Genomic DNA, 18,512 nt, shown 5'->3' with positions numbered 1-18,512 from the left:
CTAAACGATTCACAGCAATTCCTCCATTGCTCCATGACTGGCCATGTGACTCAGCTGTGGCTAATGAGACACAGCGCGAGTCTGCTGATGGGGCTTCTGGAAAAGACTTGTTTTCAGCTAAAATGACACAGTCAATGAAGGAAAAAGCCTTTCTGCACCTTTGCCTCCTTCCTGTCTCCAACTCCTTTGTGTGCTGATGGCTTATGGCTTGGCAGCACCACCTGTGACCATGAGGTGGCCGGCCTAGAATGAACAGCCACATGCTGAGGATGACAGAGTGAGGCACTAGGAAACCGCCCGGCACCTGCACCCATCCTGGACCTGCGACCTGCAGACTTCAGCTATGTGAGATAATTACCTCCTTATTGCTTAGCTACTGTGGCCTTCGTGGGATCAGGGGAGTTGAAAGAGGCCAGGCCCAGAATGCCAAAGCTAGAACAGGAGCAGTTCTAAATGCCTGGCCATTGTCCTGAGTGTGTCAAACTGAAAAGAAGTAATGGGAGTGTGGCTTGTAATTCATCTAACTGCATATGGTAAGGACTCGGAAATGTGAGCGCTCCTAGAAGAATCGATCTTGCCCTCTAAAACACTGACTGAGGGTGTTCTGTGCTGGCGACCTGCTCAGCCAGACGGCACTGAGCGATCATTTTCTGGCTTTATGCAAAGTAATTTGTCAAGCTTTCTGCAAAGAAGATAATCCACAATTAACCCTCTTCAAAATTTTCTTATCACCATACAGCCTGAGTGTTGGGTGAGATAAAAGAGGAAATTGAGAGCCTGAACCCCCAGTGGGGACCACAGAAGCTACCAGTGGCAGGATGGTGGGCGGGGTCCGCGGCATGTCCAGAGTCTGCGGCCGCACACAGTTCATACTGATTCCCGTGGGAGGTAAGGGCCGCCTTCAGCAGTCAAAGGCCTGGGGCCAGGACTGGAAGTGGTTCAAGAGCTGACATGTCCACGTATAAAACTCTTCTTGAAGTTTCCTTACTCTTCAGCTTGTCCCCACCTGTGCTCCACCAAGAAGGCAACCACATATCCAGAGCCTGCTGGTGAGGACAAGGAACCTTCCCTAGGGGTGGCCAGGCCATGGCTGAGCTTCTAACAGGCCAAGGATGGGTTTCAGTCACTGGTAGGTTGCAAAACCAGCAATCCTGCTAAAAGCATTAGAAGGAAGATGATAGAGATAGATTAGATAGACAGATCATAGATAGATAATAGATGATAGAGATTAGATGATAGATAGATAATAGATAGATGATAGATAGATAGATTCTATGTCTATTAACATTTTGTTTCTAGCCTACAGGATTTCTCCAAATGTGCTGGGTGAGTCCCCTCATAGCAGAGGGTATGGAAAACTTCCAGAGGGAGAAATGCACTTCTGCTCCCAACCCTCTGATAACATAAAGGAGGGACATGATATACACAATATGCATCCCAATAGGAGGCCAAAAAAAAAACACGTTCTGAAATGCTAACTTTAAGCCAACTCTAATCCTCCATGGTGAGATGTGGCCAGTGGTTACAGGGCTTCATTTCATTGTTAATATACTTTTCTATATTTTAGAAATGTTTACAGTAAGCATGTGTTGCTTCAATAATCAGAAAAAGATTGAGATTGTAGTAAAATGAATATCAAGATGAAAGATTTAAGGTCAGGCCCAAGGAAGTTGATATGAAGAGCATGGCCGCGGAGGGTCTTGATGACAGAAGAGTGAGGGGCTGAGGACATGGCAAGCATGCGTATGGTCCTTTCTTTAACACGTGACATGTGGTCCTGTCTTACCCCTGCCTGTCCCACCCCAGCTTAGCTGCTCCCAGTGTGGGAAACTGTATTTACCAGGTACTTACGGATTCCTTATTACATGGGACCACATGTGCTACAAATCAGGGCTTCTTACTTTGGAATGCCCCTTGTTAGTCTTTTACAGCACCTGCTGCTGCCGTCTGGAGAAGTCCCTGGTGGTGGAGGGAGCCTAACCCACAAGGTCACACTGCCACCCTGACTGCCTTCACTGCACTTCTCCACAAAATTCAGCCACAGCCATTTTAGGTTTCCTGCATAGCACGGGCCTCAGAGATTTCTTAGGTCTCAACAAGTGACACACCCTAACGTAGTGGGTACAAATTTCCTCCAGCCCCCCACTCAGTTTACCGAGTTGAGGACCAAGGACCTCAGGACTTTGGTCATTTGCTAGTTAGTGGGAGGGGCAGGACTAGAACCTGTTTCTTGGCTCCATGTTTGATACTTTGCTCCCGCAGATGAACAGGACTTACGAGGCTGTGGGTCGCAGCTGGCTGCATCCTGGTTCACTTGTGGTTGTCACCCCGGTTGGCAGCATTGTATGTGGCAGAGGAACAGCAATGGTGGTTTTTAATTGTCCTTTGACACTTGACATTTACTGCTAGACCCTGGCAACCACACTTCAACTTTCTGTCTCTATGAGTGTGGGGACAGAGTTCCAGAGAGCAGTTTCCAGGCTCTCGGCCTCACACGGAAAGGTGCTGGCTCGGGTAGTAGATGGCCATCAGCTGTGACTAGTTGGCCATGAGCTGTTACCGGTTAGCCATTAGCCACTGATATCACTGCCGTGGCTACGCTGTGGGGTTGGTTGGTTGGCAGAGAAGTGGACGGCAGGTTGCAGATCATGTGGATCCTACTTCGTGTGCCTCCAGCCCAGCCACCAGCGAGAATGCAGTGGTATGACTCCCCATCTAAGACTCCGTGGGTGTTCCATTTTGACCTCACCATACCCTGCGTTCTTGTGCAGGGAGCGGGATCTGAGACCCCACATGACAATGAGTTTGTCTACTCTAGGAACCTCATAGAAGTGGAATCATACAGTATTTGTCCTCTTGTGATTGGCTTCTTTCACTTAGCGTGACGTCCCCAAGGGTCATCCATGCTTTAACATGTGTCAGACTCTCCTTCCTTTTTAAGGTGAATAGTATTCCATTGTATGGCTAGACCACGTTTTGTTATCCATTCATCAGCCATCACTGGTTGACATTTGTTGCTTTCAAGCACCATAGGAAAGACTTCTGCCCCTCATTCCCAGCAAGCTGGGCAACTGTGAACCTTAACCCTTCAGGTAATTCTTGGGCTGTATAAAGTTATAGGTCTAATGGTTATAACTACATAATTTATTAACTCCCTGTAAACTTAATATCCCACCTATTTCACCTCTGTCTCTCTGTCTCTCTGTCTCTCTCTCTGTACTCTGGTTCAGTCCCTGTTTTTCCAGTGGCCCCAAGTCCCACAGGCCCAAGGGTCACTGCAGAAAGAGAGAGTCCCTTCAATTCCCCACAAAGTGCACTGTGATCCAATATGTGGTGTGGCAGTTCTCCTCACTGCTCTGCGCAAACCCTCCAATGACTGCCCAGGGTGCTCAGAACAAAAGCTGGCTTCTTGCATCGCCCTACAAGACTGCACAGGATCTGACTCTGGCCGCCTCCCCAGGGCACTTCCTGCTTTCTTCCCTTACTTGCTCTGCTGGTTCCAGCTCAGTCTCTGGCCTCCTGCTGGTCCCTGAGCTGGAGACTTTTTGCTCACCACTGCTGCCACTCTGCTGCTCTGCCAGCAGCATTCTCCCTAACCTTACAATGGCTCACTCTTTGTCCTGTTCCGGTCTCTGCTTCCCCAACACCCCGCCCGCCATTAGTCAGCTGGGGCCACCGTAACACAGTACCACAGACTGGGAGTTTAAATAACAGAAATGTATTGTCTCTCAGGTCTGCAGACTGGAAGTCTGTGACCAGCACGGTTGGTTCCTTCTGAGGGCCAGGAGAGAGAATCTGTCACAGGCCCCTCTCCTGGGCTTGCAGACGGCCGGCTTCCTGCGATCTTCTCCCTGTGTGTGTGTCTGTGTCAAAATTTCCCCTTTTTTATAAGGACACCAGTTATATTGGATTAGGGGCCCACCCTCCTGATCTCATTTAACTTAATCACCTCTTCAAAGACCCTGTCTAGTTCCAAACACAGTCACATTTTTGAGGTACTAGGGATTAGGACTTCAACATATAAATTTGGGGAGGACATAATTCAACCTATAACACCCCCATTTCCACCTTAACATTCTTTCACATTTTCTTGCTTTCCTGTTCTTTAAAACATTTGTTGGCACCTGCAATCATTTCATTTATTTGTTCAGGGTGTGTCTTTCCTGCTTGAATGTAGCTTCCATGAGGACAGGGCCATCCTCTCTCCTGGGGGTCTGGAATATTCGTGGAGTGAGTGTGTGAGTCTGCCTCCTACCCGTGCCTCTTGGTGCCACACTTCCCCTTCTAGTGACAGCAGCAGCCTCCAGCCCACCTCTTCCGGGTTTAATATACCCCTGGCAGTCTAAGGCTCACCAGGAAACCCATCAGTGGCAGAGAGGAGACGCCTGAACCCCACCCCAGAAAGCCTAGGAGGTCACAGAAGGATGACAGCTTCTCCTTTTCCTTGTTATCTCCTCATTATTTGTCAGGTGTTGGCCTCCTGCCAGAAATAACAAGGTGGAAAAGTCTATCACATCAGCTCCTTTTAAATCACATTTCTCTCTGATGCCTTAATTAATGCTTATTTATTTTCCATAATAATCTCGTTACATTTTTTTTAAGAGTTATCTTCTGTGTTTATCAACCAAAATGCCAGGAGCAGGTAAATACCGTTAGAGAGGCACCCAGGCCTGGGACAGCTGCTGCATAATTGGACTAAGATTAAGGAGATGTTATTTGGGTTGCAAGCCTGAGGCTCTCTGTAGCACCAAGCTCTCGCTGAAAAGAAGGTTCTCCTTCTGGAACCAGAGGAGTAGGGAGTTCAGGGGTGGGCCTGAGCAGCCAGGGTTCTACCCAATGCCTCACAGAGTTACCATCACCACCCTCATTACCACCACCACCATCATCACCATCACCACCACCACCACCATCATCACCATCACCACCACCACCACCACCACCATCATCACCATAACCACCACCATCACCATCATCATCTTCCTCATCATCATCACCACTACCATCATCGTCATCATCTCATCATCACCATCATCACCACCATGGATCCCTCTGGTGGGCCTGAATGCTGGAGCTGGGTTTTGGGCAGGTGAGGCAGGAACTTGGTGGCCATGGGAGGCATGGAATGGTGGTCTTGGGACCACAACTGGCTGTACTGTGGGTGTCCAGCATTTGCACTGGGAAGCTGTGGACAATTTGAGAATTCAGGCATCATGTGCCTTCCACACACCACTTCCTGTCAGCACCGAAACTGAGGCCCAGCAAGAAGAGCTGGGTTTCTTTGTCACCCTCTTCCTGGGGCCTGAGGGTGAGTGGAAGTTCTGCAGATGCTGCTGTGGACCCGCTGGTCCAAGTCGAGCCCCCAGAGCTGTGGGCCTGATTTAGTTTCCCAGTTCCGTGGGGCATGGTTTTTAGGATGTGAAGGCAAAGTTACAATGGAGACTGATCCCAGATATCTCAATATCCTGATCCCAGAGCTGCAGCCCTCTGTCCTCAGTGGATGCTTATTCTGGGTGGGGGAGCATTTAGTTATCAGACATGGGACTCAGAGGCTCCAGTGTCCCAGCTGGTGCTGAAATACCAGGTTGTTCTGTCCATCTGTAAAATGGTTAGGACAGCCCCAGTGTATGTCTCTGTGTGTCCCCCTACTGCAGACACCTGTAGTGACGTGCAGTCCCCTGGAAATGCTGGCGTCAGCGGGTCTATTCTGGTGCAGGTGAATTTTCACTGCACACTGTTTAGCACGTTTGGTCCAGAATTTCCACAGCATTTCCAGTAGCCTTTGCCGAGGGTGACCACTGGGGTTTTATAAACAAAAGGAAGTGGCCTGACTCTCAGGCAGGGGCTTTTAGGGCACTCTGAAGGGATCCAAGGCCCCCAGAGACTTCAGGCTTGGATACTGCAGACCCTCCGTTTTTAAAAATTGAATTATAATTCACATACATTACAATTCACCCATTGTAAGTGTACAATTCATTTCAGGCCCTCTTTTGACTTCATGTCTTCAGTTGGGATGGTGTAGGCAGTGTTTGCCCTTCAGGGAATCCCACTCTGTGGCAGAGCCCCTGAACAAGAGGCCCCCGGGATCCCTGTGGCCTTAAGTCACAAGGAAGTATCAGGACAAAAAGAACTAAGAAGGTCAACTCCCCCCCTCCGCCTCATACCCGTGCCTTATCAAAAGGGCACAAACAGCATGTTCCTGAAAACTTTTTTGAAGCACTAGAACAGAACACACACGCATACACACACATACACACACACACACACACACACATCGAGGAAAGTGACAGGACATGACAGAGACAACTGACAAATGCAGCATGCTAAGTCATTGTGAACATGGGGCAGAAAAACTCCTTTCCTTAATCTCTCTCTCCCCTCCCCCCTCTCTCTCTCTGTTGTGCAAGCACGCACTCGCGTGCGCTCTCTCTCTTTCTGAGGAACTGGTGAGAACTTGTGAAATGCTTGTTTGGCGATAAACTGCTCAGACCTGGGGAATCCCTTCCTCTATCCGGTGGCAGTTGAGTCCCTTCTGGTTTCACTCCTGGCCGCCCTGGTCCCTGGCTCTTCCTTTCACTAAGGACTTCTCAGCGAATACTAGGAAGAAACTCTGGCATGAGGAGCATGAAACATTTGTCTTTCTTTTGAGTTTGGTGTCCCAGCCAGTCCTAAAGCAGCCCACCCCTCACCCACAAGATTATACCCTAGAACTGGTTTAATGATGATAACATTATTCATTTGACAACAAGCAATTGAATGTTATTTTTTGTCTTGACCCAGACAGATTTTCTGGCCAGATAAGTGGTATTTCACATTTGAAGCAATTATTGTTGTAATTACAGAGATGGCTGTCATTAGAAAGGTGATATTCTAGGAAGCGTGTCAGAGGCCCCTGAACACTTTGTTCCAGAATTCACAGTTGTAGGCCAAATCAGAATTTTTAATCAGTCTCTTCACCTCTCTATTTGTGTTTTGGAAGTAAAACTATGTTACCTTTGGATGCCATTTCCAGGTTTGGTTGGAAGTCTTCAGAAAACTGGCTTCTATAGTATTTAAGATTGACTTATCAATCATCTTGTTGATTGTGAAACTTTGGCTTGAAGAATGTAGTGGACACAAACAACAGTCACAAAATCACCTGAGCAAAAGTTGTATTTTTCTACAATTAAACTTAATTTTTATCCTGAACCCTATTTCTAATGGCAGAAAACCTAATCTAGTAAATTGCAGGCAAACTTGGACAAATTTATGGTCTGGCAGCCATTTTGTGCTTAAGATCAGTTACAGTAGGGGTTCTCTCTTGTTCCTTCATGGCCTCTCATTTCTGGGGCCATGATGGTGGCAGGTGGTGGCTTACATAATGTGGCAGATTGCAAGCGTGGCCCAATTCTTTACCTCTCCCTGTATCTTCCGTTTGCCATGTAACTCTTAGCGCCTGCCCCCTCTGACTCTGGCCTCCACCATATGACTTGCTTTGACCAATGGGATACTAGCAAATGAGAAGCCTAATCAAGCACTTGCATGATTAGACTTACTTTATTTTTCCTTCTGCCATTACCAAGAAAAGGAAATGCCCACAGCAGCCTGCTAAGAGAAGAATGAGACATAAGGTAGAGCAGAGCTGCTCGCCCCAGGTGTGATGGAGGCCGCCTAGATTACCCAGCGGCCAGCAATCACCGAAATGTGAGAGCCCTGCCAAGACCAGCAGAGCCACCTGGTCGACCCATAGCTACTACAAGCACATAGAGAGCCTGTTTCAACTGAGCTGAACCACCAAGACTTCTGATTATTTGTTACACACCATTTTAATGTTAGCAAATAAATGATATGCATGAGGTTGTGACATCTAGGGGAAGGGTCTTCCCTTCTTGCACTAGCGTTTGCAGAGATATAACGTCTTCCTTTCATATTCATTATTACACCCATTCCTATTGAAGTCCACTGGCCAGAATGGTCCCTCATTAGTGTTCACCACGGTAGTCACAGCTCTGATGGCCTCAGGTTTGCATAGTTCACTGTGATATCTGTGGCTGTGCCCTCATCATGATGCCCTCTGAGCTGTAACTCTCTGCCTCAGCAACACTTATGCCTTCTTGGGGCAATAGGAATGTTCTTGCCCCTTCTCCCTGTACGTCAGTCCCCTTCTTAGGGCTTCTCCATACCCAAGCTTCCTTTTTCTTCAGTTTGGTGTGGCGGTTTGACTCTTCATCTCTTCTCTCTCCAATTTATTGTCGATAGCACACATTTCCGACTAGAGTCCTTCAGACTTTAGTCTCTTGACTCCAAATGCCCAGCATTTGCTTTCAACACAGTTGTTTTTGTGATAAGATTCAAGAATCAATTATAATCTGAAGAGCCAAGAATTTGACACCCTCCCCACAAAGGCTCTGGGTTCTTTTTATTTTCTGGGCAGGGTGTCTTGTTGAGCTCATCAGAAGAGGGCGGTAACTTGGCACACCTAGGAAATAAACGTGAAAGAAACCTCAGTTAATGGCACTAAAGTTTATCCTGCCATAAGAATATGATTAAATTGAGAAGCTCTTTTTGATGTGAAGGGAGTGGCCAATCAGAGTTTGAGACAAAGTCAATAAACAGTTGAAGAGGAGAGCAAGGAAAAGATTGTGTGGCTGAGAGGCAACTGGGAGAGCCGAGTCCCAGGCTTAGGGCTGGTGCTTCCTGTGGGTCTAGGGGCAAGTCGCTCAGCTCTTCAGGACCTCAATTTCATCATCTATAACACGGGGTTGGACTAGGTGATGGTTTGGGTCCATCCAAGATCAATCAAAGGTCATTTAGCTTTGAAGTTCTGTGATGCTAGGATTCATGCCAAGAACAGTGAAGGCCCGGAGCCAGATATCTCGTCTTGCTGACCTGACCATCTCCCCTTCTTTACACTGACGGTTTTTCTAAATATGATCATTAGGTAACTGTTGGGCACTAGATTGACAATGGACATCGGAGGACAGCTGGACCCCCATGTAAACATCAGAGTGTAACAGGGAAAAAGACCATGGGCTTTGAAGTTAGACCAACCCAGGGTTTACGTTGGTAGATGTTCAACTGAAAATAACTAAATACCCAACTAACAAGTGGCTTCGACCATGCATACTTAACTGCTTATGGAACAAGAAGTCTGGAGGCAGTAGGTCCTGACATGGGTCTGTCATCCTGGACCTGGGCCCATTCCAAGCTTCCATTTCGCACTGCAGCTTGCTGGTTTTGTCTTTGTCACCTCAGAGATCTAAGAAGTCTGCCCCAGGTCACCCACAACATGGCCACAGGCAGGAAGGCGGAGGGGAGGACTCAAGCCATACTTGTCCTTGAAGTGTTCTCTCCTTTGTGTCAGGGGGAAAATCTTTCCCAGAAGCCCCAGCTCCCACAGCTTTCTCCCATCTCATTGGCCCGAATGGGCCTGTGCTCACTGCCGCACCAACTACTGGCAAAGGGGGACAGGATTCTGTGACTGGCTGAGGTCGATTCTAATGCATCCCCTGGACTTGGCCAGATTGCCATAAGAAAATTGGGTGCCATTATAGTTTGGAAAAGGGGGCTGGCGGCTCACAGGCTCTGCCAGGCTGGTTTTTAATCGGGGCTTCACTAACTACCTGTTTGACCCTGAACAAATCACTCCGTTTCTCTGAGCCCCATTTCCAGCATCTGAAAAACAGGGAGAATCCTACTCACGTCACAGGGCTGTTGGGGAGACTAAGTCAGATGACACGTGGGAAGTCTCCAGGACATTTGTCCACAATATGCATGTGCCAGGCATTCCGGAAATGGTAACACTTGCCCTTCGTCTCATTACTTGGGATGACAGTCAGAGAGGTGGCCTTGCTGAGCTGTCTCATCCCAGTTTTCAATTTCGATGAACTCTATTTCTGTGACAAGACACGCATGAGCATTGCCAAAGTCAATATGTTGGTGGCAGTGTTTACCGCTGTGACACCTGCTGCTCTGCTGGCTCTGGGCTGTTTTGTACACATTGGTTTTGGACAGCGGCGGCTGCATTTTGTCTTCAGATTTCTTATAGGGGAGATTTAGCATCTGGCAGGATGGCCTCTGACTGTGAAGAGTCTCTAGCAAGCATCGTCGCTGGTCTTGAACTGGGATTGGGCTTCTGTGAGGACAGAGGAAGGACATCTGCTCAGAAAGGTGCCACCTGCCTAGGAGGGCCCGTCTGTGTTCCCACAGGATTGGCCACTGGGCATCTCAAACTGCAAATACCAAGCAGACTCCCCGTCTCTCCCCGCCCATGGCCACACATCAGCTCTCTCTCTCTAAAACACATCCCAGCCCACCCTCTTCCCACTGCCTCCTTCTGTGTGGCCCAGGCCAAGCCATCGTCCTGGCTGCCCTCCAGCTGCCCCATCTGTCCCCCTGTGTCCACTCTCCCCTTCCCAGCCCAGGCTCCTCACAGAGCCAGGCCACGTCTCAAAGATCTCACCGTGCCTTGGGCCCTGACTATGGCTTCCGTTGCAGGTGGAATAAATCCAGATCTTTCCCTCAGCCCAAGGCCTCATGATGTGACTTATGTACCTCTCAACCCCTGTTCTCACACAGAGCTGCCCCAGGGCCGCACCAGGCCTGCAGTCATGCAGAGACCTGCCCTGGCTTATTACTCTGCTGACGCCGGCTGGAAAGTCTTAACTTTTGAACTAGGGTCTGCATTTTCACTTTACACTGGGCCCCACACATTATGCCCTGTCCTCACCTCCTCACTGCCATTTGCCACACTCCAGCTCTCTTGTCTCTGAACACCCAAGCTTCCTCTTTCTTCTCTGGGGGTGGGGAGTGATGGCTGTTGAGTACACGCTAGGCTCACCTGTCCCTTCTACCCCAGAGTCCTCACGCTTCAGATAGCGCCTGGCATAGCGCGAAATACATGTATCATTATGTTTGTTATATGTATTCATTATGAGTGAAGAGCATAAAGAAACTGTCTGGTTCCAGAACTTAGTTTCTGTGTGTGTCTGGGAGGAAGTAAGTAAGGGAGTTAAAAAGTGTTGTTGGCGGGCCGGCCCGGTGGCCCAGGCTGTTAGAGCTCCGTGCTCCTAACTCCGAAGGCTGCCGGTTCGATTCCCACGTGGGCCAGTGGGCTCTCAACCACAAGGTTGCCAGTTCAATTCCTCAAGTCCCACAAGGGATGGTGGGCAGCGCCCCCTGCAACTAGCAACTAGCAACTGGCAACGGCAACTGGACCTGGAGCTGAGCTGCGTCCTCCACGACTAAGACTGAAAGGACAACAACTTGAATTGAAGATGAACGGCACCCTCCACAACTAAGATTGAAAGGACAACAACTTGACTTGGAAAAAAGTCCTGGAAGTACACACTGTTCCCCAATAAAGTCCTGTTCCCCTTCCCCAATAAAAAAAATACTTAAAAAAAAAGAAAAAGAAAAAAAAGAAATGTTTCTTTAAAAAAAAAAAAAGTATTGTTGGCAGAGTGAACTGTTCTGTGATTTTGATTTGAGACAGGATCATCTGAGGGGGAGAGTGAGTTACCAGCACTGGCTTCTGCATAGGTGCGATTGAATATTCTGAGTATTCAGTGAAGAGCTCTGATGACTTAACAAAATCAGGAACTGAGGTAAAGGACAATGCCCAGAAGCACAGCACCTTACACACACACACGCACACACAAACACACACGTGCGTGCACACACATCCACATACACATATGCGCACATGTACACATATCGCACACGCACATATATACACGTACGTGCACACATACCATATACATACACCACTCACACATATGTACACACAAACACACACACAGTCTAAGGCAGTGTGTGTGTCTCTTCTGAGCAGCTGTGAGGTCTCTGGGACATCTGGGAGATGGACTCAGCCCCGGTTTCTGAGGTCTGACAGGGCCCCTGGGGCAAGTATACACCCATCCCCAGAAACCCGGGCTCCTGCCTCTTCTGTCCTCAGACCCACAGGTGCAGGCTGAGAGGTAGGATGCCCAGACCCAGATGGCCCAGGCTTTCCAGCTTGCTGCTTCAGGTGGCCCGAGAAGCACCTGTGAGACCCTCTGTGAGCTCCAGTGCACACCTCAGTGTTCCAGTCTCCTCTGGAGAGATCTGGAGCAGATCTCAGGTTTGAAAACTACTGTCTTTTCTGAAGAGGCCTATCACTGGCCCCAAGCAGCTTGAACTGAGACTCAGCCGTAAAGCCATTGCTCCTGTCCTGGCTGCCGTGAGAATCAATGAGATGGTGCAGTGAAGTGCTAAGTGAAGAAGGTGACATCCTGGCACGTGGTGAGTGCTCAGCCAGTGGTGGTTTATCAATCAGTTGTCTTGGTTGTGAATGACAGAATACACCTGGCTCGTTTAAGCCGAAAGGGAATTATTAAAGTGTATTATTAGGTAGTTCACAGAAACCTTGAGTACGCTGGAGAAACAGATCAAGGCTCATCTGCCAGGATCGGCACCTACGATCACTCCACACACCAAATGTTGGGAGCTCAACTTCACTACAACCTCAGATGTCACTTCTGCCCTGGGAGCTGCACCTGGCACACAGGGTAGGCTCTGCGGCCATAGCTGCTCTTATCACCTGAAAACTATAATAAGTGCACCCGCCTCTACCAGTGCCAGCAAAACAGAAGCCCCAGCTGAGCCTGTGCCCACACATTGCTCACCTTTGAACTGAGGGCTTGCAGGTCGTGTCTCATTGGTGGAACCTGCATCCTTGCTGCAAGGAATGCTGGGGCTTGAGTCCTGACCTCCATGAGAAGTCAAGACTCACAGCATGGGGACTTCTTCACATATAGGAAGGTCATTCAGAAAATAAGGGACAAATGTACACTACAGGGTGCTTAGGCACCAAAATGCAAGGGAACTTTGAAAAATATTCTTCACCTAAGCCAAAGTCTTGGTTTCTCTGTCCCAGGCCCATTAGGTATCAGTCTTTGTGGTGGTGGTCACATAGTGCCCCATGGGGAAAGAGTGTGGCAGGATTGGTGACATATCACTGGGCATGTGTGAAATGGGCACAGCCAGAGCTGGATGGCCTCTGCTGACCAGTGAGGTCTGGAGGTGGGGTCACATAGGCCAAAGGTCCCAGTTACCAGGCTTTCACAGCTTCTAAGGCCCCTGCTTTGAACCACGATCAAAGTACTAATGGTGCAATTTCTACAATAGGCTCTTAGGCCAGTGCCTGACTGCTGCCCAAGGGAAATGCTAATGAAAATGGTCATTGTCGTCATTTACATTGTGCCCAGTGCTGAACTAAGCACTTGGAATCTCTAATCTCTAAATACAGTAACCCTGTGAGAGAAGTTTCTTGCCATCCCCCTTGACAGGTGATGGCACTGATGCACAGAGAGGCTAAGTGAATCCCGCAGCGAGGATGAGGAGGTGGAATCCGAACCCAGGCCCTTCACCACTACGTGGTGCTGTTGATTTACTAGCTGTGGATGTGAATTCACAGTCTCGTTCCCAACCTCACCGTACAGACTACAGATAAGGCCACAGTGGGTCACATGGATTTGTAAAAGGACCGGTAGGATAGGACTAAGTGTAGGGGAGATAGTTGTCCTCCAAAGGATAGAAATATCACTTAAAGAGGCCACAACGTTCCTCCCACAGATGACACGTTGGAAGTGGGAGCGGGCTCCTTGCAGTGAAACAGAGGAAGAGGATAAATCCCTCATGTCTCTGCAAAGCCACAGAATCCTGAACAGAAAACTTTAGGATCTGAATCAGCCAGAAAGCAGGTCTTGCCAACAGGAGGCCCAGAGGCTTGACATAAAAAGTGCAAGGCACCTGCGGCCACAGGGCAGGTCTCCAGACAGAGGGCAAGACCAAAACTACAGGTTCTGAAGAAAGAAAATGTGCTTGGAGATTGTTGTAGCTCAGCTCAAACCAGAGCTGGCCTGGTGAACTTGGTCAGCAGACGTAGACACTCAGATTGTAAAGTACTGCGGACATGTCTGTTTATTCGTGCTCTGAATTGTTTTTAGAAAAGAATTTGCACAGTGTGTAAGAAAGCAACACACACATGCGCACACACACTTAAAAGACCCAGGAGAGTGGTTTAAAAAACCAAGACAAGGACAAAATTAGAATGCAAATACGCAAGCGTGGGGGCCTGCTTAAGGACCACAGCTGATCTGCATGTGGCCGTGAGATTCCTCATTGCAGGAGTGAAAACAGAAATCCAGTCAACTCCCGACTCACACATGGCTTCATCTCCCTGTTTCTGCCAGTGTCTTTCCAGGTCAGAAGTCCTGTTTTTAGTCTGTTCTCACGAGGACCCTCCCCTCCTGCACTCTCCCATCCTGTCCTCATTTTCCTTGCCCTTCTCTGGGTTTATTTTCAGCTGCCTTCTCTTTACAAAGCTGCAGGTATGCACAAAGGAGGCCAGGCTCCCTCCTGGCTCCTTCCCCCGTGGGTAAACAGGCTGATCCCGCCTGCCCTGCCTTCCCTGCTCAGTGTGCAAGGAGACCTGTGCCTCCAAGCAGCAGCGTGGGACAGAGCAGAACCCTGGCTTCTCCAGAGCTAAGGGACTGCTCTGACCTCCCTCATTACTCCTGGCTCGATTATAATCAGCTTTTCCATTATCTTGCAGTGAAGCCCTCCCAGAATCACGTTAATTGCCTATAACTACAGCTGGGTGGTTCATTTATTCTTTCTAATTTGGAAGATCCAAATGGATTACTCCTATTTTTATTTCAAAAGCTTTAGGGGTTTTGTAAACTTTGGAGGTGCTAAAGTCAAAGTGGCCAGACATATGCTCATACAAGTCCAAGCACACGTGTGCCATCGCACACACCACGGCACACACCGTGATGCATGCAGGGTAGGCAGACCTTTTGGGTAAGAAATGGGGCATGTGGGTAATAAGATCTGAGGGACTGGTGTGTAAGTGGCACTACTGCTGTTACCACCCACACCAATGACATCAACAATACCAACACCATCTTCACTACCACCACCTCCATCATCACCTCTACCACTCTCATCATCTCCACCGTCACCATCACCTCCACCATCACCACTGTCACCATCACCTCCACCATCACCACCATCACCATCACCTCCACCATCACTATCATCACCATCACCTCCACCATCATCACCATCACTATCACCTCCACTTCACCATCACCATCATCAGCTTTACATCCCCACCACCGCCACCACCACCACTCATCCAGGTGCCTAAAATTCCACCATTGCAGCTTTATTCTTTTGGCTTAGTCATTGCTTTCCTCAGCCATTCTCTGAAATCATTACCTTAGTGTGAAGTAATGAGACTCAGACCTGCTTTTCTTATTGACTGAGTGTCCCCAGGAGTAAGAGCCAGATGTCAAGAGGAGGATTCTTAAAATCCAAGGACGGTTGGAAGACGGATAAGTGTGTATGAGTACATGTGTATGCACGTGCACATACATGGGCACGCAAAGACACATGCATGTCTTATCCGTTAAAAAATGAACAAAGAAATTTGAAAAAAGAAAAAGTCTACTGATACCTCTTATTGTTTCTGCCTTAAGGAGTAGAGCATAAAAAAAAAAACAAAAACAAACAAACAGTGGATTATACTGAAGAAAGTGGATCTCAAATTTTGTCAAGAAAATCACCCAGGGGGCGCATTAAGACAGGTTCTGAGCCCCAACCCAGTTTCCCATTCAGTGGGTCTGGATGGGGCTCCGTAATTTGCATTTCTACCAGGCTTCTGGTGATGCTGGGACCCCACTAGAGACTCAGCACAGGTTAAAACACACTCACGTGGCTCACACACGTACACACGACAAACACATAAACACTTGCAGAATGGTCGAGACTTTTATGTAAAAATTCCTGTCAAAGTAGAGCTTGAAGAATGTGAAGAAATAAAAATAAAATGGAGAGAGGAAAACATACTAAACCTATTTACCAGATGAGAAAAGCATATATTATATGCTATATTATATATAATATAATATATTATATATATATATATAATATAATATACTATATTATTGGCCCAGAGATGTGAATTTGGGGGACTGATACAGAAAATACGAAGTTTCAAGGTGAAAGAAATATAACCTACCCTCGGTGGGGAGTGGAGCAATACAAGAGCGCTGGACTATGGCGGCTGAGCCGTGAATGAGCTGATCTCTTGCAGGGGACAGCGAGGGACTCCTGCCCAAGGAAAGAGGTGCCACGAGGGGCCAACAGCTGGAAGGCGGAAAGTTGGCAGCTGCTCCTCGGCCAGATTAGCAGCACTAGTACATGCGGTCTAACAAAAAGTTCGCGAACTTGTTGCAATGATGTTGCTCACCTTTTTTGATATCAGAGGAATTATTCATTATGAATTTGTGCCAACTGGACAGTTAACCAAGCTGACTATTTCAAAGTGCTGAAAAGCCTGCGTGAAAAAGTTAGACAAAAACGAACTGAACTTTTCCCCAACAATTCATGGCTCTTGCATCACGACAATGCACCAGCTCACATGGCACTGTCTGTGAGGGAGTTTTTAGCCAGTAAACAAATAACTATTGGAACACCCTGCCTACTCACCTGATCTGGCCCCCAATGACTTCTTTCTTTACGAAGATAAAGGAAATATTGAAAGGAAGACATTTTGATGACATTCAGGACATCAAGGGTAATACGACAACAGCTCTGATGGCCATTCCAGAAAAAGAGTTCCAAAATTGCTTTGAAGGGTGGACTAGGTGCTGGCATCAGTGCATAGCTTCCCAAGAGGAGTACTTTGAAGGTGACCATAGTGATACTCAGCAATGAGGTATGTAGCACTTTCTCTAGGTTGAGTTCACAAACTTAATTGTCCAACCTTGTATGTTGATGCAGCATCCACCTGTCTTCAGACACAAGTGCCCAGCAAGGAGGCCGGTGGCTGAGGCGGTGGGAGGCGAGGACCTGAGTCAGAGGCCAGGGCCTGTTGCCCACCAGCCCTGACTGAGCCCTCTGAAAGCGTAGCATCCTCATCCATGAAATGCCAGTGATCATACCTGCTCGGTGGGGTTGCTGTGAGGATTAAATAGGACGATGTGTGTGCTCAATCACTCTGTATGGCTTCAAATGCTCTTCTCATTAAAGGACAAAGATGCAGACAATATATGCAACTTGGGAGGAATAGACTGCTTAGGGTTGTATGTAATGTGTGTCCCTCTGTCTGAGACTTGAGACTTGTTTTTAGAAAGCACCACCCCGCTACCCAGCCCCCAGTTACCTCCCTCCTGCCTCATGGTGCCTGGAATGCATTCTTCTGACATGTTCTTGTTCTGAAGGCCTTTCCATTTCCTGGAGTTTCCACTACAAATGGGAATGTCCCTGGGAGATAGGGTGGCTTGAACCCTGAAACCCAGGGATGCGGCTCTCAGGCCTGCTCCCTCCTGTCACCTACACAGGTCTGGGACGTTCCAGCTTGCCCCTGACCCCAAGGCCCATGGGTTCATTTTAAGCTTTTATTTCAACTCTCCAAACCCCCAGGGAGGAAAGAGCAGCCAGAAAATACAGGTCTCAAATCGACCAAGTTTGGGGACCTCAATATACAGATGGAAAGCAAACTCATATGAAGCCAATTCTAATGGTTCTAGACCCACAAACTATGGGCGTGTTACGAAGAAGATACGTATTCAAAGTTCTCAAAATTTGGGCCGGCCCGGTGGCTCAGGCGGTTGAAGCTCCATGCTCCTAACACTGAGGGCTGCCGGTTTGATTCCCACATGGGCGAGTGCCAGATGGCTGTTGGGTGGAGCGCAGGCTCTCAACTACAAGGTTGCTGGTTTGACTCCTCGAGTCCCGCAAGGGATGGTGGGCTCCTCCCCCTGCAACTAACAACGGCAACTGGACCTAGAGCTGAGCTGTGCCCTCCACAACTAAGATTGAAAGGACAACTTGACTTGGAAAAAGTCCTGGAAGTACACACTGTTCCCCAATAAAGTCCTGTTCCCCTTCCCCAATTAAAAAAAAAAAAAAAAAATCTCAAAATTTCTTGAAAGAGACTCTTCTCTGCCCCACGTCACATCATGCCATTCACCAAATCGCAGTGCCCAGAATGCACCCCAGGCCAATTAAATCAGAGTCTCCGGGGGTGTTTTCTAAACACCCCAGATGATTCTAATGGGCAGCCAAGTCTGAGTGGCAGTGGCCTGCTATGGTTTAGGGTGAGAGAAACCTGGGTTGACCTCCACCTCCACTGCTGAGTGTGTGGCTTCAGGTAAGACCTGGCATCTGAGCGCCTCTGTGTCCTCACCTGTGAACTGGTCGGCTTCATGGGCTTGTGACAAATGCAGAGAATGTGTGTGAAAGTGCTCGAGGCACTGGTAGTGCCTGGCAAAGGGAGGTGCTATTATCTGTAATTTAGGAAACTGAGGCACAGGGCTGACAGTACACCTCAGCCTGGCCTTGTTTCCCATCTGGAAAATGAGACAGTTGGATTGAAAAATGTGTCTGGTTCCCTTGAGCTCTAACACTCTGCGATTCTGCAGTCAAAAGGTTGAATCACCCCGAAAGACTCAAAAATGAGTCACGTCTTCCCTGCAAGGAAATGT

This window comes from Rhinolophus sinicus, chromosome 2 (genome assembly GCF_057876585.1).
Source record: "Rhinolophus sinicus isolate RSI-liver-muscle chromosome 2, RSI-T2T, whole genome shotgun sequence".
Taxonomy (NCBI): domain Eukaryota; kingdom Metazoa; phylum Chordata; class Mammalia; order Chiroptera; family Rhinolophidae; genus Rhinolophus; species Rhinolophus sinicus.
This window is presented reverse-complemented; position numbering follows the sequence as displayed.